We start from the raw sequence: 21,819 nt of genomic DNA on the forward strand, positions 1-21,819 counted from the left end.
AAAAATGATGCTATGCCATAAACTGAAAAAGAGAAAAATAAGTTTCCACAGAGACAGAGAACAGAATCGCTAACTTCCTGCTTGATATTGAAATTCTTCATTTTCTTCTAGTCATTATAGCAGAAGAAAAATGAAGCCTGGCTCTAGACCTCATTTCAGTGTTGGTGCCATTCTCCAGGGTTGTTCATACATAATTTGTCTTCAAGAATAAATGTTTTACACAGTCCAAAAGGAGATTTTTGTATTTAAACAGTGTGATTTTTTTCAGCTTTTTAGGAAAAATTCTCTGTCAGTTATGCTAAGCAACACTCCTATGACAAGTATCCACTCAGCGGCAGTTTCCCTGCCATAGCAGGTCACACAGCTTAAATAAATGTCATTTATTTCCCGTTTATAGCTAATTCTGAACCGATGAGCATAAAATAAATGTTTTAAATAATGTTCCCACTGAAAATCAATATTTTCCCATTTTTATGATCACTGTATGTAACATAGTAATAAATGGAATAAAATTCGCATTACATATTCTTCAAGGACTCTTTAAAGGAACCACACAGAGTACAAAACTAGTTATCTCATATCCTGTTCTTCACTGGTAGGTCAAAGAATAAGATTTTTCAAATGGATTCTCACACATTTTGTAAGTAATGTGCATCATAATTTCAACATGGAAAATAAACAAATAGAACAGAGAAGCAAATCCATAAATGGTGTCTCTCTGGTTTTAATATATTGTTGTTATACTTAATCCCTATATAATGTTCTACAAATGCACTCCATGGGATTATTTTTGAGTGTTGGAAGCTCTATTGAATCACTACAATTAGCAGGAGTAAGGAGGGCCAGTATTATAAAGGTTGCTCTTTTTTGTACTCGGGTTATGGTATTAATGTTACATTTCTGAAATATCAGGTATCTTTAGATATACAGCTATACATTAAAGGCCATCTAACATTTAATACATTGGAGAGAACATAGCTTATCACAAAAGACCTTTATACCATACTTCTCGTACTTTCACTGGCATCTGGTTTTCAACTCTTGTTTGTGCTGTATGTCTATCTTTGATTTTGAGGCCATTGAAATGACTCTGTGTCTTCTACCAGGTCTAGTACATTATGGAATAAATGGGCTCTAATCAGCTGGGTTCCACCAGTGTGCAAATGACTTCCTAGGAATAAGTTAGCACATGGGGAACTGCACAGACTCTTTCTGCTCACTAGAGTGCCATCTAACAAATTACTGCTGCAATAGGCTCTGTGATACCCCAGTGTTCAGTGTAAGTTAATTGCTGATTCTAATGTGTCTAACTTACTCCCATGATCTAACTTGAAAATGAATGCTGGTAGTTCTGTTTGCCTCTAAGCACTGAATTGATGGTGTATGAAGTATTGCAAACTTCTGAGAACTTCTATGTAAATGCTTAGAGTCTCTCAGCTTCTCTTGCCCTTTTGGCCTTGTCAAGCATCCAACAACTTCAGGGACAGAGGGGAAGAACCATTCCTCAGCATTTGAGAAATCTGTCTTTTCAACAGTTGGCAAAAAAGTTCCTCTTTACCTTCATGACAGAGGAATACTGTGTCAGGTTTGGAAAAGCTGGCACTGTAGTTCTGAGTTTTGAGGATGAAATGGGAATACTATGAAGTGCCTTGATTTGTCCATATTTCTTGGGATTGTTTTAAGCACTTTGTAAACTCAAGGAACTTATAGTCTATTTAGTGTGGAGGGAAACTGATGCATTCAGTGCATTTTTCCAACATATTTTAATCAATAGAGCATGTAATGAAGATACATGAATTCTGGTGTTCTTCAATTACCTGCTGTATAAAATAGATTTTGGAACAGGAGCAAGTTAAATGAGAAAGGGACAGATTGGGGTTAATGCCATCTTTTCTGAATGGCACACTGGCATTTGAACAATGTTAATTAACATTTTCTTGAAACATTAATGAATTTTTTCTTTTACTAGGTGACATTGTAACCGTGGAGCCAAGCTCAGTCATATGACTTTTAAGTTTGGAATCCCTGGAAAAATATGGTAGATTTCATAATAATTCAGGAGGGAAAGGTTTTGCTCTTTGGGGCTAGAGTGCTTGTCCATCTATTATCTAGTTAAAATTGTGAAAGCTCCCCCAAATGCTTTTGAGGAAGATTGACTTCCATTCCACTTAAGAGAAGGACTACTGCTTTTTTTTAAATATGAGAATTCCAAAGTCCAATAATTAAATATAATTTCACCCATAATTTTAAAGGAAGAATAATAAGCATTTTGAAGGAAAATTAGATTCTGTTCATTAATATTTGCTGTGCCAGTGGGATGTGAAACTGACTAGAACATGTTTAAAAAAGTAAGATTGTCCAATCACCTATTATCTTACCCTGTTTCTAACTCCTGCTGGACTCTGTTACCAATGACATATTCCAAGTTTATTCTCGAATGTCGGTTCACATCAGTGGGACCATACAGTATTTGTCCTTTAGTTTTTGGCTAGACTCACTCAGCATAATGGAGCTGAAGGGATACAGACTGTGCAACAGGACTAGACACAAAAACTCAAAAATGGACAGCACAATAATACCTAATTGTAAAGTAATCATGTTAAAACACTGAATGAAGCTGCATCTGAGCTATAGGGTTTTTTTTGTCTGTCTGTTTGTTTGTCTTTTTTTTTTTGTACTATTATTATTATTTTTATTTTTTTCTCTATATTAACATTCTATATCTTTTTCTGTTGTTTTGCTAGTTCTTCTTCTAAATCGATGCAAATGTACTAAGAAATGATGATCATGCATCTATGTGATGATATTAAGAATTACTGATTGCATATGTAGAATGGAATGATTTCTAAATGTTGGGTTAATTTCTTTTTTTTTCTTTAATTAATAAAAAAAAAAGTAAGATTGTCTACCTATCAAAACATATGGAATTCCAAGTTGTCTAAATCAAGTGTGCATAAAACAATCTATCCTTCACCTACATATATTCAAAAATTATATTTAAGACAATACATATATACATACATATTCATGTTTGTTTATATGGGAATGTATGCACATATAATTATAGAAATGTAATTATTGGCAAATAATTGAACCACACAGCAAATATATTTACTTCTCAGATATATTCTTTAATTCCGTAGAAGATGGTGTAGGATGCTTATGTTTATTTAGATTTTTGTCTTAGTCTTAGTTTTTCTTCTTTAAATGTGGACTCCTTAAAAAATGTTTTTACATTGTCTGGTTAAAAAAATATCAGGTTGCAGTTTGGAAAGTGCAAGATTTGTCCTATTTTCTTCTGACTGTAAGAAAGATCCTACCTTCTCCTCTGTAAGATCTGTGTTCATAAATCACATGCTTCCTAAGTAAGCACTTAACAGGCATTCATATCTTGAAGCATCACAATATTCCTGAAAGGGTAAAAAGGAGCAAATACGATTTTTCTCACTGATCATGATCTGAGGCCTTTTGGTGAGTGATAGAAATATAGCAATGCCTGTCTCAAATCACACAGCAAACTTAGAGCAACAGTCAGAGCCCAGGGCACTGCATTCTCTCTATTTTCATGGTAAGTGGTTTCTCAGAGCAGCTGGATGTCCTTTTCCTCTTCCAAGGAGCCATGGCAGATGGAACATTTAGGATGAAAATAGGTATATATTTCTTCTAGCTATACCTTTAAAGGTTAATGTGTATTTCATTTGCATGCTTGAATTCCCCAGTAAAATTTAAGCAGCTCATTGTTTAAATAAACAAAAAATAGCCCTCTATATTTCAGCTTGAATTTTAGTTTTCCAAAGCCCTTCTCTTTCTGCAACAACCAAGAGTCAACTGCAACACCAAGATAACAGCATTATTTTCCTTTTGTTTGGTCATCTTCAATATATACCCATAATCACGGAGAGTTTTTTTTCTGGAACCTTATGACATTTCCATGTGATTTGTTTTCTGGGTAAAAACACTCTTTTATTATGAAAAGGGTTACTATCAGGGTTAGCAATATTCATGCAGAATGCCATAATTGGTTGTTTGGACATTGTAGTGAAGGCTGCTCACAGCTGCCTGGAGTGAATATTATTGGCCATGAATTAGTCTGTTGTTCTAGATTGTCATGTTCAGTAAAATGACAAGGATCCCTGGCTGGTTCAAGGGTCCCTGCTATGACAATATGGGGTAAATAAAACAAAATTCTCCCTAGTCTAAATTGTTCCTAAACCTTGTCCATATCAAAAGAAATAGGGTATTGACTAAAATTCCACTTACCCACACACTATCATGATATTTAATACTTGTTAAACTGTCAATTACAACATCCCATACTGGGAAGCATTCCATCTTCCGAACTTCACGAAAACCTGGTTTCCAGAGGAAAATAGCCATCTGGTATTTTCAATTTAGGTCATCTTAAAGTTTTATATCTTTTCCGCAGTTCCAACAGTTTAGCAAGGATGTGAATAGGGGCACAAGCTTGCTTTCTATTTAACGCCTTACAAATTATCCATACATATGGGATTTAGTTTGTATTTGAACAAACGCAAAGCCTTTTAAACATTCAAAACTACCTTAAGCGTTATTTTTGTAATTTGCCTCTGAGTAGTTTCTTCAGAAACGACCTGGGGATTGAATGGGGGGGGGGGGGGCAAACAGAATGAGTTGCCTTGTACTGTCCCCTTAGGGGAGACAGAACAACTCTTACTTTTTCTCTTATATTAAGCTTTTGCTTATGTTTTCATTTGAAGAGAGAGTCTGTGCATATGGAGGGAAAAACTGGTAAATTCATCCCCCTTAGACTATCACCTGGGCCCTTTTACATTCCTTGAGGCAGGTTGAGTAAACCTGGACCCAGGCCAGTGATCTCTATTATCATCTCCATTTCCATACTATAGGACTAATCCTATCTTCCTCTATATGTTGTGGGAGAAATGAACAAGAAAATTTGTGAAAGCATTCAAAAAGTTACAGAATTCCTTAGGCACTTACTATATGCAGATAATTGCTTATTAATAAACTCAAAGTGTATGGCAGTCATTCATAAGAATACTGAAATGCAGAAACTTGCATTTATATAATTGACAAAGTAAGATAAGTCAAGTTTCTATGCTCATTTGACTAGAGCATCTGATCACGTATTAACTCTAGGTCCTTGAGCAAGTTACTCATCTTCTGTAAGCCCCTGATTTCCTCACCATGACAAAGGAAAAAAAATCACAGCATCAACTTCAGAGGTGGTTTTGAGGATCAAATGAGATAACATCTGCAAAATGAATAGCATGTGCCTAGCACAACAACGAAGGGTAAATACTTAATACGTGCTTGTTTTTAATCCCATTTGTTATGTTCTTTTTGTAAATCTCTCAGTAAATCCACCCCTAATTTCATATATATATATATAGTTTGTAAACAATTTAAAAAATGCTTTAAACAGAGGAGGAGTTAATAAAAACAAAACAGACTTTGAATGGGCCCAGCCTTACTGGCTGTCCTCTGTTTTTTTTAACTTCTTCTGAGATCCTGACAAACCCATCTGAGTCATTAGGATCTCATCAGAAGTACACAAGATACTCCCATTGAAGCTTTGCTGAAGTCTTAGGGGAACCATTATGCTTTTTCCATTGACATCATAATCATATGTTCTGAAGCCATCGTGGCATAGCGTGCCAATGCACACTGAGGGAATCCTTGTGCACAGACCATTGACGTGATAGGATATAATAGCTCTTTCAGAGATGCCGTGATTCACTGTGTCAGGGTGTACTGAGCAAGCCTTTAACACACTGATCTGACCATGCAGAGTACTTCTCCACTTCGGGGAATATGTGTGTGTTATGGGGGTGAGGGTGAGGGTGAGTAGGGGGTATTGTCTTATGAATATTTTATTGAAAAGCTTGTCTGTTCATTCATTTTATTAATAAACTTCATATTGACTAGTGTGCATCATGGTAATATAAGGTATTCTGACTTTATTTAAGAAAATGTACCACTTCCTATCTTCCCAAGATGCAAAACAACTTACTGCAAAAAGCAGCTGTTCTGCATCACAGCCAAGAGCACCTCATGGGGGTTCATTGTACAGGCTTCCATGGAATCTCTCAACCTAATCATGCCCATAGCTTTGCCAACCGCTACCAGAAACTGCAGAGAGCACTTCCTCATTATTTCCAAACAATGCATTTCTGCTTGTGACTTATTATTGAGACTTCTGATTCACAAACTGAAGTATTTTCCTAAAATTCTAAATGGAGCAGAGAACTTCAAATACATTTCCAGAAACATTAGAAAGTTAACTCTAAAGAATAAAATGTAGTCATTTTACAAAATCTTTAATTATTCATGCATGACCATATAAAATGCTTTTCTTTATTCTGTGGAAGAAAATAAGAATTGAAATATATAGGTGGTCCCTCTTGTTGTCCTGATTAGAAAATTCATTTGCTTCAATAAAAGCTATAAGCCACATTCGAGTATTTTGCAATTAACTAAAATTCTTAAACAATTGAGGAGTTGAATTTATAATTCTGAGACTAAAGATCCAGAATAGTTAGAAAACTAGAAAACACTTTGCAGAGCTGTGAGTCCTGCTTTCTATCTCATCCAGGTGGACCTTATCAAATTTTGCCATTAAATCCCCTTGCTCATATTTCTTTCCCTTTTCATTTCTTTTTCAGGTGTATGGATTATTTTATTCATCCATTTTTTGCTCTCAGCTGAATTTCAGATCATTCTTTATAAAGTATTAACTAATAACTGCAATTACCTATGTGTGGCTTACTCTGTATTAGCCCTTCAAATAACATAGCACTTTCATGTGAAAAAAAAAAGCCTTTAAATTCAGCTTCTTAAACACTTTAAAGGAATTAAAGTCAAATGATAGATTTGGTCAAGAATGTTCTTTGATAGAAACCATGCTACAGAAGTAACTATCTATCTTCTACTTTAGTTTGAAAGACTGGCTATGACTTGCTTCATTAGTGGTCCAGGAGTAGCAGAAATAAGACTAAAGACAAATTAATGTTAATAACAACAGCAGTAGCTTATACATATGCCAGTTTTTCTCTATTTATTCCACCTAATCCATTCTTACCTTCTCTTCTCTCCTCCACATCTAGGTGGGTTGCTCCTAAGGATTTTATCACATTGGCTTCCATGCCCATTTATTTCCAGCTGATTTAGCCAAAGGGAGGCTAAGTAAGAAGTCAGAGGAGAGGGTGGTCAGCTATTTCTTCCATTGCTCCATCCTTTCCCCCTCTGCTTCCCTGCTCCTATGCATCGGTTTAGCAGCCTATCAGTGGCTACCTGCTTCTAGGATTAGATTGTCAATGGCTTTGACTCTCAGGCTTTGGAAACAGTATCAGGCTTAAAAATGGAAATGGCTTTCTGCCTGTCTTGTTGGTTTCTTTACCTTGGACACACATCTGTAAATGGTGCCATCATGAATTTCTGTTGTTGTTGTTGTTGTTGTTAATCCCTTTGAATGGAATTATATTTCCCAAATGAGACTGGTATTACTGCAATAAATGGTACTATGAAGGGCCCTGAGAAACAGACTATCAGGATGGCTTTCTAAGTTCAAGCTCTTCAGATACCTAATGAATACAACAGTCACCTCGTTGCTGGCAGTAAGTAATAGGATAGAGTGACAGCTCTCTTACATCTTATTTAAAAAGAAGTTAAGAAATGGAACAGGTGCTAGTGGAGGTCTAGATTGTGATTCTGATTCCTAGCATGATGATGGTGAGTTCATTTGGAGCACACGACAACACTTTGTGGTAAAAATATTACCAAAAGGAAAACAAAGTTAGTGCCTTGAAATTTCAACTCATGGAATGGATTGAGAATCCTGAAATTTCTATGGGTACCTGATAGGGTATTTTAGTTTGGATTTGACAGAAGAAAACTCATGCAAGAATTTGGATTCAAAGTAAATCACTTTGGAGGTAATCCCAGGAAGTAGGGTGAAACAATGAGGAAGTGAAACAAAGAATAAAGGAAAGCTCATAAATTGTATACTAATGAGCAGATTACCACTGTAGACAGAACTCAATCCCATTGGAAATTTTGTGAGAAATTAGATAGAATAGTATCCATATAATCCATTTAGAATTATCCATTTGAGGGCTAAGAAAGCTGAGAGATTTGATGCAATAAATATCATCACTCATTTAACACTCATGATGTTAATTTTATGCCATTTCTACCTTGCTCCTCATGGACGTACTCACTCAGGAAGAGAGTCATAGATGTTTGAGTTAGGAAGCAGAAGCAGATACAATTTCCACTGAAGTTTCAAGTAACTTATCGACTGTGGTGAGAGCAAATGGGCAGGGCACTGACAGTATTTGCTGTAGGAATCTTAAGCATAATCCTCATGTCGCCATAAGGCAGACAAAGATAAGGATTAGGCTTAAGTCCAGTTCTCTGGTTTGCAGAGTTGCAAGTCAAATTAAATGTGCAAGTCACCAAGTCTTTTGTGCCAATGTGAAAATACTGCTTGGGAATGAAAAAGATTCCAAAACGTGAACTGGGGACCTTAGGCAGATACGTAGGAAGTCATGCATCATCTTACTTATTCCTCACAGCTTGAAGTTAAGTACTCCTCCTCTCCCCATTTTACTGATGATGAAAATGAGTCAGAGGGTCTGGAGTGATGGTGGCTCAGTGATAGAGTTCTCACCTGCCATGTTGGAAACCCGGGTTCGATTTCCCAGTGCCTGCCCGTGCCAAAAAAAAAAAAAAAGTTCAGTGATGGTAGGTCACATGCAGAGTAGTAGGTGGTTGGAACCAAGGTTGAATCAAGACAATCTTAGTTGAGCCCACGATTTGGATTTTTTTTTTTTTAATATTTTAAATGCATATAATGTCCATATGGATCAAGTACCCATTAGGAATAAGAAAGTCTACTTGGATAACAAGTAAAAATAGATTTTAAAAAAGGCAACTACTCAGGACTTAAATTCTTTCTGCCAACAAGTATGGATACTAAGAATCTTTTGTATCACATATGATGTATAAATCCCCTACCATATCAAGTTTAAATCCTATAATGTAATCTGAGCTTCCAGATTGATTAAAGTATTTTCAGGTAGCTTTCAGGTAACTTTTTGTGTCCCCATACTTTGACAGTATTTATCCTAACTTTTTAGATAGGTTGATTAAAGTATTTTCAGGTAGCTTTCAGGTAACTTTTTATGTCCCCATACTTTGACAGTATTTATCCTAACTTTTTTCTTTTTCTGCCAGCTTCTCTGGCCACTCCTTATATCCCTAAACTGGCTCCCAATTCCACATCATAGCATAAATTGTTTGAGTTCTTCATGATTTTATCTTGTGACTTCTCCTGTTTGACTTTTTTTTCTTTTTTTGATTTGTCTGCTCTCTCCTCTTTCAATTCTATAATTGGCATTTAGTATAGCTTGCAAAATATGTTTGATTACTGGGAGGCAGTACATCCAGGTAAATAGGAATGGTGGATTTACTAGATGGTTTCGGCCTCAAAATGGTCCAAACAGTGGACTTGGTATGTTCACAAACTGAAATTACATTAAAAAAATTTGAGCACAAAAGTCATCTATTAATAGGAAGAGTGATATTAACAGAAATAACACTTGGCTGGGAATCCAGACCATGAGGAACTGCCACCTTGCAGCCCCCTCCTGTCATATACTTTTTTGTTTTTGTTTTTGCCTTCTTCATTTGTGAACCTTATACATAGGTTAACCTAGAATATTTCAAACATATTTTCATGCTTCTAGGTTTCTATTTTTCTACTGTCCAAACTAAATAATAAAGATCAGTTTCAGATAAACAGGTATCCCAAGAAAAAGTGTTAAGTATTCCACATAAGTTTGGGCAATACTACCTATTCTATTATTACTTAGAGATTGGTGACTCTGAGAAAATTAATTGTTGGTGAAAACATTTTTAATTTGTAAAGTGTTTTAAACCTAAGAACCTTTGTTTACACAGAGAAGGAATGTGTTATAAATCAGTCCATTTTAAATTGCAAGAACCATATTTTTCTGTAACAACTTCATTACACATAACACTGTGGGACTGTCTATACGTAATATGAACTTGGGAATTTTTAAGAGCAATTGGTCATCATCTCAACTGTCCTTTCAATATACAGATCATCCAGCATAATTTCATCGTTGTTCTTGGAGTAAATCCACATAGGGCAGAAACTATTCTCTGGATGGTGATCATAAACATGTCATAAATGAAAATTGTTGCTTTTCATCAGAACAAAAACAAATGATGTCATTCAAGAGGTCATGTCTTTGCATTAACAAAGTCTCTCTTTTATAATGATCTAAAAATGGCTCTCTCTGTGGAGTTACTGAGAAACTGAAACTGTTTCAGATCAAATAAATGTCCCACAGTAATGTATCTTCCAGAATGTTGAGTTGACAGGAGCTTGCTGGAGCCCATCCCTGGCTGAAGCTAGGATATCACATAAGTCTCCTTTAAAGTGGAAACTTTGCTAAATAATAGTTCACAGTGAACATTTCTGATACAGTATACATTAATCATTAGACTGAGTTATATATTTGTAGTAAGATTTTACAGTAAATATTTTAATAAGTAAAGGTTTCAGAACAACAAGACAATGCCAGTACAAATAAGACTTTCCATAAAACAAAATGATAATTACCAAGATGACCCCAGAATAAGCACCTGAATTGAATTATGAGAATTGGGAGTGAAGAGAAGATACAAATTTAGGAATACCTTCAACTGCAGACTATTTTTTTTTTCTTCCCTTTCCTCCACCACTCCTACTCACTTCTCTGTTCTTGTTTTTTCTCCTTTCTCTGGAGAAAAATAATTTCCCCTCATCTCTCTCTGCTTTTTTTCTTGTCTGCTACCTTAAACATGGTTTGGTCTTTCTCCATTTTCTCTCCCCCACTCGCTTTCCAAACTCTTTTTTTCTGGTTCCTTTTGTCTCATTTCCCTTTTGCTTCTCAACTTTTATTTTGTTTAAACTTTTAAAGGAAAGGAAAGGATAGACTTAATAAAGATTACTATATTTGAGGGATATGTTTTTTTGCATGGCTTAAACATATACATGAATGTAATCATTTGGTTCAAATATTATAGGCTTTTAGTAAATTAAAGCCAACTCATTCTGAGTTTTGTAACATGAGGATTATCTTTTGAAATAATTATGTGGTAGCCTGGCCAGAGGACGGGATTGAGTTTGTGATGAGAGAGATGTGCCAAAGACCAAGCTGGCTTGCTTCTCAGTGTTGCCTTGCCTGAGCGAACTGGCAACTCATAAATGCTTTGGTTGATGATGCGCACAAAAATAGGTGCCTGGGAGGTCAGGCTGCCTGCTGCTATGTGTGGCCAAAAGTTATTCTTGCCAGCTGCTGAGTCCAGCCACAGACTGCTTTTGGCAGAAAGAGGCTTTTCTGGAGCAGGAGATTCTGAAAGACTTTCCCGTGCATATGGCAGGGCATGTTACTGGCTATTGCTCTGAGAAATGAAGGAAAGAAGTACATTTCTAATGAACTTCCCATTCTGAAACATCTCTGGTGGCAAAGAAGCATTTAGATTCATGTCAGGGCATAGAATGTATCCCACTAAGACCCATTCTACTAGAGAAATAGACTGAAAATGCATAAGAAGAGAAACCTAGGAAAGGAAAGGGAATTGCAAAGATAGAGGCTGAGAGGGATATATTGTAGACATGGGAAATCGAAGGAAACATTCTACCCTGTTTGCACTGATGGTAATGTGGATTTATGTTTTGATTTTGTGCATGCAATAAGCACCCACTTTTTTTCTTAGTACCAATAAGCACAAGTATCTCACCACTCCCAGTTGAAGCCCCAGGTTCAGGATATATTTTCTCCATCCTAGAGAAAGTTAGATTCTCCTTTCCACCCCTCTTCTGTCCTTGCCCCCTTCTTGCCTTGTCTGAAGTATTCAAAGCAGCTTAATTGTGCTGAGTTTCCTGGGGAGGTATGAAACAACTCACCAAAAGTTTAAATGTGAACTAGAAAAATGACAATGGCGGTAAGAACCTTAAAATGGAAGTGGAATTGGTGGTGAGAAGAAAAATTTTCTTATGTAACAACAATATCATCATCATAATCATACTTACAAAATTAGCAATAAGCCTTTAGTATCTAATAGTCTGTAGTCAAATATCCCTGATTGCCCTATGAATGACTTTTTAGAATTTGTTTATTGGTAGCAAGTTCCAAATATGTTCCGTGTATTCCAATTTATATTATATCTCTTAAATCTGGACATTCAAATTTATCTCTTAAGGCTGGCATTTTAAATAGACTGTCAACATTGGCTTAATGTTATCTTTCATTTATGATCTTGGCATTACTTGTTAAATTGTACATGCATTCTTTTAAATTGTCAGAAGAAGAAGCAATACATTGTTTACAATACGAGAGTGAATTTACTGAAAAAACAGATTGGGAGGAAATGTAGAAATTATGCAAAGATATTTACTTTACTTTTCAAAGTGAAAAAAAACCTTTTTTTAAAGAAAAATATATGGATCTCTTCTTGAAAGGAAAATTTATATATCTTTTCGTATATTTACATATGCATAAAACACATAAAATAGTAATTTGCATTTTTATTGCTTCATTCCTTTATCAGAAGAAATATGGCCAAAAGTCTTTATTAAGGATTAGATAATTCAATAATGAATTTAAATTTAGATTTTTTTCAGAAACTTATAAGAGCAAACAAAATAATTCTCTGAAATACCAGTTACTTGAATGGTATACCCAATAATGAAAGGTCAAACATGAAATAATTTAAGTCCAAGGTAATTGAGATCCTAAAACTTTGGTGTTGGGGAAACTACAGAGAGCTCACCTCCATCAACAATTGAAGCAACTTAATTTATCTTGGGTCTTTTCTTATGCCAGGTAGTCTATTGCAATGACCCACCAATCTCCATTACCACCTGCTGATACAGTTGGGTTTATCAGAACTGCAATCAAAGAGGAAATAGCACTAACCATAAAGGCTTGACTATGAGCAAGTGAGTGATGCTCAGGTTGGATGGAAGACTTATTTCTGAAGAACTAATTAAGGCCACCTAGTTTATCTTAATCTATTGGGAGAAAGAAGTATGGCCTCTAATTTGAATTGCCATCTCTGAATTGTACAAAATATGGCTGTTTGTGTGATATTTAAACACAAAAATTCTGTATCTTGCATCAAAAGTTGTGGAGAAAACTCATAACCACTATGATAGTATTATTATTGCTGCTGTTTTTGTTAAAGGAAGTTGAAGGTTATCTTGAGATTCGAATCTAGCAAATTGAGAGAAAAATTGCTTTAGGAGAGAGATGTGCTATATGTATGTGTGTGTGTTTACATATATACGTATAGACACTAGGTTTTATTTACCTTCCTAATTTTTGATCTTATAATAAGGAAATAGCTGAAAGGAGTAAAAACAATTGTGTTGCTGGATGTAGAGTTTGGAACTGGAGACAAAGCCTTGCACACCTTCCAGTGGGAAAGGGGTCCTTTTCCCACATGGTCTTGAGCAGCTCTCAGTCTCCTGGTGTCCAGGCTGGTCACTGAAACCAGGTCAAGCTTAGTACAATATCACCCTGGACATGAGGCCCTTTGAATTTTCTGAACTGCAAGTGGAAGTGAATTTTCTTTTTCACTTGAATCATGAGCCTTACGAAGGGGGTATGTCCCATATCCAGTGGAGGAAACCCGTGTGTCTTGAGAGAGATGTGGCCACCATGTAAAGAGAAACAAGCAAGCAGAGAAGGCAGATGCATGGAGGAAAGGCAGCGCTTTCTAAAGAGACCCAGGCTTCTGACTCTCATAAGGACCACAGCGCTTCCTTGGTCCTGGAGCCACCTCGGTGTCTTTCCTAACTATGGCAGTTGTCAAAATGAGATTTTTAGTGTCCTTGAAGGAAGTTTTTATGCACATATGATTACTTGTAATTGCTTTTTACTAATTTACCATTTTTTCACGTGGCAGTTGTCAACATGTAATTTTCCTTAAGATATAGTTCAGCTGCTCTGTTTTTTCATTCAGTTTGCAGTGCTAACATATTTGCCAACCATTTTAAATTTATAGCTAATTAAATTTCAACATTAAGATATCTGATTGCCCTTTTAAATATTTTAATTGTCTAACAAATCCTCCCTCAGTACTAGGATATTCCTATGAATGTAATAAATTAAAATTCTAAATATGATTAATTTAAACACTCCAATACTGTTTGCACACTAAGGAAAATTCTCATTACCTTAAAATTAAGAGGACAAGCCTAAATCAATTACCTACTTGATTAACATGGAATAACAAACTACTTAACCAAATTTTCTCCGAAATTAAAATAATTTAAAACACCAAATATACACAGACCTTTCCTAAATTTAATACAAAAAATATTAGTACTATTATTTGCTTTACTTTCTCTGAACTTAAATTTAAATTCTGAAGGATTAATGACCTTTAACCATGAGGACAACAATTATATTATTCCAGGAGAATTGGATATCACTAAATCAGTTGAATATGGTGTACTGATTCAAATGGCTAAAGATAAATATTGGCCAGGATTTTAAATAGGTCTTGAGATATACTGAAGACATTCTAGGAAATTTTGTTCTTGACCTAAGTGCAATGCTAAGATACTTTATATACCCTAGACCAATAAAGGTGTCTAAGTCCAAATTTTGAAAACAGGGTATGTTTCACATCTGCATACCACAGTTTTAAGTTAAACAATTAATTATTTAATAACTTCTCTTTTGAATGATCAGAGTGAATAAAATTCCTTAACCCCTGGGCAGGTTACTCTACTGATAGATTGGTTTCAACAACCGAACTTAATACCTTGCTTATGTTTTGAATTCCTATTCCTTCTCTCTGCTAGAATAATTGGAGATATTTTAATTGCATCTAATTAGTTTTGGTCAGAATGGTATGATCCTATAAAATTTTCTCTTCTAGTTAAGCTAGTTTGAACTAAGTTTCTGTAACTCTAAACTAAGGAGTCCATACAGTGTAGTAGAAGCCAATGAAGTGACTGTATAAAGAACGGTATTTGCTGTAAGATGAGAACAAGAAAATAGTGTGTTGTGAGCCAAGGGAAAAAGAACTTATTTCCTTAACAGTAACTTTCCTTACGGGTTCCCACATACAAACATATCCTAGGAAGACTACAATTTGAAGAAATTTAAGGATTTTACATTTTCACTTATTTCAGATGGCTAGACATTATGATAAAATCTAGTATTGTGATTCTAGAGTTATGTTAAAAAATCATATTAAGGTATGCATTATTTAACATTTATTCTCCTTCCCAGATTCTTATTTATACTTGTCTATCAAGATTTTTTCTATTAACCCTGATTAACAGTTTGCTCCTTGATCTGCAGGATTTAAATTAAAGTCAAGACCTATTTCTTAAAAATTTATCATCAATCACTGGGCATTGCAAGCATAAAAATGTGTTATGATTGATTTCATTTGCAGGTATAAGTGTAGAGATTCAATTTTCAACTGCTTTCTTCTATTTCAGCCACTTTTTTGCTCACCTCATAAGCAGAAATGGAATCCTTATTGTGGAATTGAAATCTAAGTTGAATAAGTAGCATTTTAAAAGATTTATTTTCTTGCCTTAAAAATTTTTTTTTTACTTGCAGAAACATACTGTGAGCTTATGAATATTCCGGTAGAAAGGAAAGAGAACCACAGCTCTCTCTTTTTCTTATAACAAGTAAAATTTTCTTTCTACTTTTTCCTTACCCTGTCCACATTTCACAGCATCTGTCGGACACCCATCTCATTCCCCACCTTCGCCTGGTGATTGCCACACTAACATCATGTTTGTCATGCTATTTAGCAAAATTAAAAGCCTAGTGATAATTTTACCTAATTCTTCCTTTTTCCACTACAAAATATAATTAATCAGAATCACTGAAAAAGGTGTATATTAAACATCTCAATTATCGTGGAATTATATCCAAACAAGCATGGTCATCAGAAGTGTTTTGTTGGCTAAGTTCTAAGACATGTTCTCCCTATGAGAAAGTACAAAATGGTTTTCTTGATGATAACATTTGACCCCTGCATCCAAAATCTACCACCGCCCTTTCATCTCAGAATCCCATGAGGAAGATTCTATTATTTTGTGTAAAAGAATCACAAAAAGCAGCCCCAGAATACATTGAAATATTCATTCATCCTTGTTTCACTTAAAGATTGCTGAAAGAAATTCTGAACACTGTCATAGGCAGAGAACAAGAATAAGAAAAAATTGCATGGTGAGTGACAGAAGGAGATTAATTAGAGTGGAGTGTAAGGCCTGTCCATGAGGTAAATGCTTTAATTAAAATGCAATATTTATGAAATATTTAAGGTAAATAATTTTGAAATAGCTCATTTTATCTTGGATAATAAAGTATATTCTGTTCAAATATATATTAATTCCCATGGTCATCGCTGAGACTTTATCAAAAGTGCCATCTAGAGTCATAGCAATAAGGTCTTGAATCTCTAGTTTAGAATTGGCTTTTGTAAAGTATAGTAACATAGCCACTGACTTCTAAAATTACTCATAGGTATTAAATTAAATATATAGATATGTATGTTTCTGGTTATAGTTATGAGACCAAATCACACTATTATGTGATAACTGAGATTTGAGAGCCATTACTATAAAGATCACTTTGAAAAGCCAAGTTGCCAAAATAGGTGAATTTTTTTCAATTTGGATGAAGTTGAGGTTTATCTAGTTTGCTTGAAATTAAAGTTTTAGGAATATATTTACATTTTTAGTAAAGTTACTCCATATATATCCATTAAATTAATTTCATGTTCATTCCCTGCCCATCATACTTCAGAAAAGTAACCAAATGGCATGCTTTAAAATATCACTATATCTCAAACATCAAAAAATCAGATTATCCTAATGATTGATTTACAATGTATGTACTTTGTCCATCCTATTGGTTATTTTTATGAATTTTAAATTTTGCTCAAGATCCTGGTTTGGAAAGTATATAATTTTCTATGTTGATAATGGCGATATTTGTATCCTAGATTGTGTGTGTGTGGAATGAAATACCTAGTTGTTTCCTAGTCATGCAATGACAATTTACTCATTGGACAAACTTTCATCATTTTTATTTGTAAGTTACAAGTACACGGTATTTTGTCCTTTGCTTGATTTTCAAAATAGAGATTAAAAAACAACATATCTGACCATAGGATGTAGTATCAGAGAAATGAACCCTAAGCCCTTGCAATTCAATGTGGCACTCACATGTTGATAAGAACAAATTAATTCAGCATGAGCTGGTGTAGGCAAAATGACAGGTACAAGTGAAAAATCCACAGTTGATTTATTTACAATTTTTCCTTTTCGATCTTAATGAAAATTTGTTTTTATTTCTGAATAAATGCAGAATGTGAAATAAATAGCTGTGACCTATGTTTCTTAATCTACTTAGGTCAATTTTATAAACATTTCACATTTAGCATTTGATATGACATCACCTCCCCTGATGGATATCTGAGAGAGAATGTGTGATCACCTGCTGATACATCTCAGACTTTGTTTCAAGGAATGTTCAGCAGGTTTACTTTTCTTGTTACACCAAACTCTTTTGTTTTACTGTTAAATGGATTGAGTGGTTGTATTAGTTAGGGTTCTCTAGAGAAATAGAATCAACAGGGAACACTCACAAATATAGAATTTATAAAACTGTCTCACGTGACCGTCGGAACGCAGAGTCCAAAATCTGCAGGGCAGGCTGTGAAGCCGATGATTCCAAGGGAGGGTCTGGATGAACTCCACAGGAGAGGCTCACCAGCCGAAGCAGGAAGAGCCTGTCTCTTCTGAATCCTCCTTTTTAAAGGAGAATTAATGAACATATTCTCTGGAAAATAAGGCTTCCAGTGATGAGATTGAGCTTCACTCATTGCAGAAGACACCTGCCTTGGCTGATTACAAATGGAATCAGCTGTGGATGCAGCTGACATGATCATGATTAAATTCTATGAAATGTCGTCATTGCAACAGACAGGCCAGCACTTGCCCAACTAGACAAGCAGGTACCACCACTTGACCAAGTTGACACATAAACCTGACCATGACAGTGGTTAATGCTGAGTTTACGTTGTTACTGTTTCTTTCTTGGATGCCTTTGTATAGTTGGCTATTTTTGAGAATTTTTGCCTGCTGCTGTTGTAAGTAGCAGTTGTTTTCCTCTGAACAGAAACTTTACCTGTGGGTGGGAAGGATGACAGCAGAGCAAAGAGGTGTGGGCAATATCCTCGTCTCTCTCTTCTCCCGAGTCTAAAGGAAACTGAGTGTCCTGTGGATGTTCCTACAAATCACAGTGACTGAGAAAATACCAGCTGATGGAAGTGAGGCGAAGAGTGGAGAGGAGGAGACCTAGCAGAGGTGTTAACCAGCGGGAACAAGAGCATCCCCTGCCCTTCCAGTGGCCTTATTCCAACTCTGTGATATTTAAAACACATTAGTAAGAATGATAACAATCAGAAAATGATAACTTCCCATTGAAGCCCGTTTTCTTCACGTAACATAAATGTAAACTCATGGCAAGGAGTAAGACACACACAGACTCAGTCAGGGATATATCTGTCTTAAAAGGTTATAATTAGTAGAAAGTGACAGCTGTCAACCTCATCATGGTTGTACATGTTTAATGAAAGAAATGACTTTCTTTCATTAAACAAAAGTCAATAAAATATTTCTTTATCCAGCAGAGTTTGTGTTAGATGAGAATGGATCATATTGAACTATTAAAATGCAAATATTAAATTATACTCAAACTTATAAAACTCAGACATTTATTTTCTCTTTTATAATATATTTCAGAAGAACTTTGAATTTTTAAAAAGGTAGAGAAAATCTATCGGTGGTGGAGGATCAACATTTATTTTTCTATTATGATTCCACATAGTGTAAGAAGTGATTCATGGAAATACCCATGATGTGCTTGGAGAGGAAGAACAATTTCCTCCCACTATTAGGAACAGCTTGAATTGTGGGGAGGGGGAAATTGCAGATATTTTATGAAGAGGCTTCCCATACAATATGAGATATTAGAAGCAGTGTTTGTCTCATAACACCAATAAGGAGCTAAGAGAGCTCACAAGCTCCTGTATAACGGGATAAATGACTCTTGTATTGTAATTGCAAACAAAGCTGCAGATACAATTCAGAATTCTTTTTATGCTTGCAAATATGTTGCTTATTGTTCCTTATTTTAGATGCAACCTTAATTTGCATTTAAAATTCTGTTAGTATCATATTTTAGTAAGACTAGGTACCTTTTAACATAGATCTATTTTTTTTCCAATTGGAGAATGCTTTTCCAGAGAATATATTCATTAAATTCATGAGGCCAGCACTACTCTCCCTGCTATAATTAAGGTACAGTGCTCACACCTTAACTAGAAAAACATTCACTCCAGAGTTTCATCTCATGGGCAAATTTTTAACTTAAGATTCCAAAAAAAAGGCTTTGGGGCATCTTTTATTTATATATCCCTATATATGGAAGTGTGTTCACATATTTTTAAAATCCCTTCTGCCTGGGGTCATAAGGTAGGTAGATTATTTTTTTTAATTTATACTATTTTTTATTTCTAAAATGTCATATCCCTATGATTTTTTTTTCTAATCAAAATTACACCACCATTAAAGAGAATTTTGATGGGACTTTACATATCTATCTCTTGTTCTTATGCAAACTCAGATTTTTTCCTATATTTTCCTAAATGAGGTGGAGATGTGTATGTCTTCAACTTGAGTGAAATAATGTTAATTATAATATTCAAACTTGCTGGTCACTTTCTATGTGCCAGCCATTTTCCTTGTGACTGTAACAGGGCTAACATAATAGTAACCCTATAAGGTGGGGATATTGGTTTGTGAGCTGTAGGATGCGTGTTGGATGGTAGGACACTTGAATGCAGAACCCATATTTTTATCCATAAACCCAGTCATTTTATATTATAAATTCTGGTCAATCTAATAGATTGATTTGTGTTAAAAATAAACCATGATTTTCAGCTATAAACATTTTCCTATATATATCCTTCCAACACACTGTGCATTGTTGATTATATTTTCAAAATGTATTTATAACTTGTTTATAACATTGTTAAAATCAGCTTAAATAACCATACTGAGTCTTCTAGGATCCTTATTGTAGATATTGGCACAATATTAAGAAATAATAATAAATCCGTCCTTTAGGGACCCATGAACCTCTACAATTGTCATTTTAATTTGACCTGGGGGAGCAGAGATTGGGGTCTACTAACAGATATAGATTGCAACTGGAGTTATTTCAAGTCTCACTTCCAACTAAAATCAAATGAAACACAGAAAAAAGAACTGTTCATAATCACTTTTAAACAATCACTTTTGATCTGTGACACTGAGGAAAATGACAAAAAGAAGTGAATTAGCTAAGAAATAACTGTCAATAATCCTAGAAAAAGCTACCTAGGAATTCCCATTGTGCTTACTTGAAAATTTTTAATTTAGACCTATTGCGGGGGATTTCTTAAATAATACTAAATGATGCACTTGTCTGTTTTAAGTCAGAGGCCATCTGTTGGATCGGTGACATGCTTATTGGCGATTTCGTCATTCTAGAATATTTTAGGACAGTTTTGAAATTCAGTTCCTTTTTTCCATCCTTGCAGCTTGCCTTCTGATCCCTGCTGCAAGAACTTGTAAAGAGATCAGGAGACAGCAATATTCTTGTCCTTTCGGAAATTTGTGTGTAGGAAAGCAAGTAAATGCATATTCACCATGTGCATAGTTCATGGAGTGGTGAGGACAATATGAGCCTCAGAGGAAATGATTGTTTCACAACAAGGAACTCATGCATTTCAAATTGTTCGACACCTGGGCTTGAAATAAGTCCATACTCCTGTCGGTTAATGCTGCTGCCGTTGTACTGGCAAGAAGACTGACAGCTTGAACGGGCATTCACAAAGTCATACAGCGCGTTAATTCTGGTAATGCGTCTTTTTTTTTTCCTGATTGGCATGATTACAAGAAAGAAATTGGCCATATCTTCCTGGATCTGCATCTGGCTGCATGGCACAATGAGAACAGAGATTCTGCATTGAGTTTATGGATTTTGATTCTCATTGAATCTGCTTGTACAAGTTTATTTTGCTCAGAATGTTTAAAACAATCTTACCTGGCATAGGATTGCTTTCATATCCCTCATTAAACTATAGGATTATACATAGTCTTTTAATTTCTGTTGCCTTTTCCTCAACTCTCCATGAGGCTTGGCCTTTACCTTATAAAAGATTATAGACTGCAGTGCAGAAAGGATAAAAATTTGGTTGTTCTGTTTGTGCACAAACATGGTTTTCAGGAGATTTATTCTCTTATATCAGGTACTGTTAAACAATACATTAAGCTTCTCTTTACTTTCCTTCTCTTTGCATTGTCATTGAACCATATATACGCAGAGGCTCAGGCAGAAATCCCTGAAATATCTAGTTCAAGGTTCCCAGCTCTCCCCTTCCATCCTAATTTTCCTTTTCAATTTATGCCCTGTGCAATCTGTATTTAAGGTTTATTTTGCCTCTTTTCAATTGCAGCTACGCACATTATCTTTGTAGTTACTGGGAAAAGGGGAATTGAATCAGCTAATCATAGGTCTGGGGGAAAAAAAAACATGATTGTTCCTCTGAAACCTTAGAGGAAATCTGACAGCACTTTCTGTAGCCATTCATATCACTTTTTTTGAAAACAAGCCTTGTCTTTAATCTGTTATTTGATTTCAAACCTGTTTTTGATCC

At 35.1% G+C, this 21,819-nt stretch overlaps 1 pseudogene; it reads right to left on the minus strand.

The window, feature by feature from the left end:
* Positions 1 to 21,050, minus strand: part of LOC143680486 (protein O-glucosyltransferase 3-like) — a 55,488-nt pseudogene extending 34,438 nt beyond the window's left edge.
* Positions 21,051 to 21,819: the final 769 nt, after the last annotated feature.

This window comes from Tamandua tetradactyla, chromosome 4 (assembly GCF_023851605.1).
Source record: "Tamandua tetradactyla isolate mTamTet1 chromosome 4, mTamTet1.pri, whole genome shotgun sequence".
Classification (NCBI taxonomy): Eukaryota; Metazoa; Chordata; class Mammalia; order Pilosa; family Myrmecophagidae; genus Tamandua; species Tamandua tetradactyla.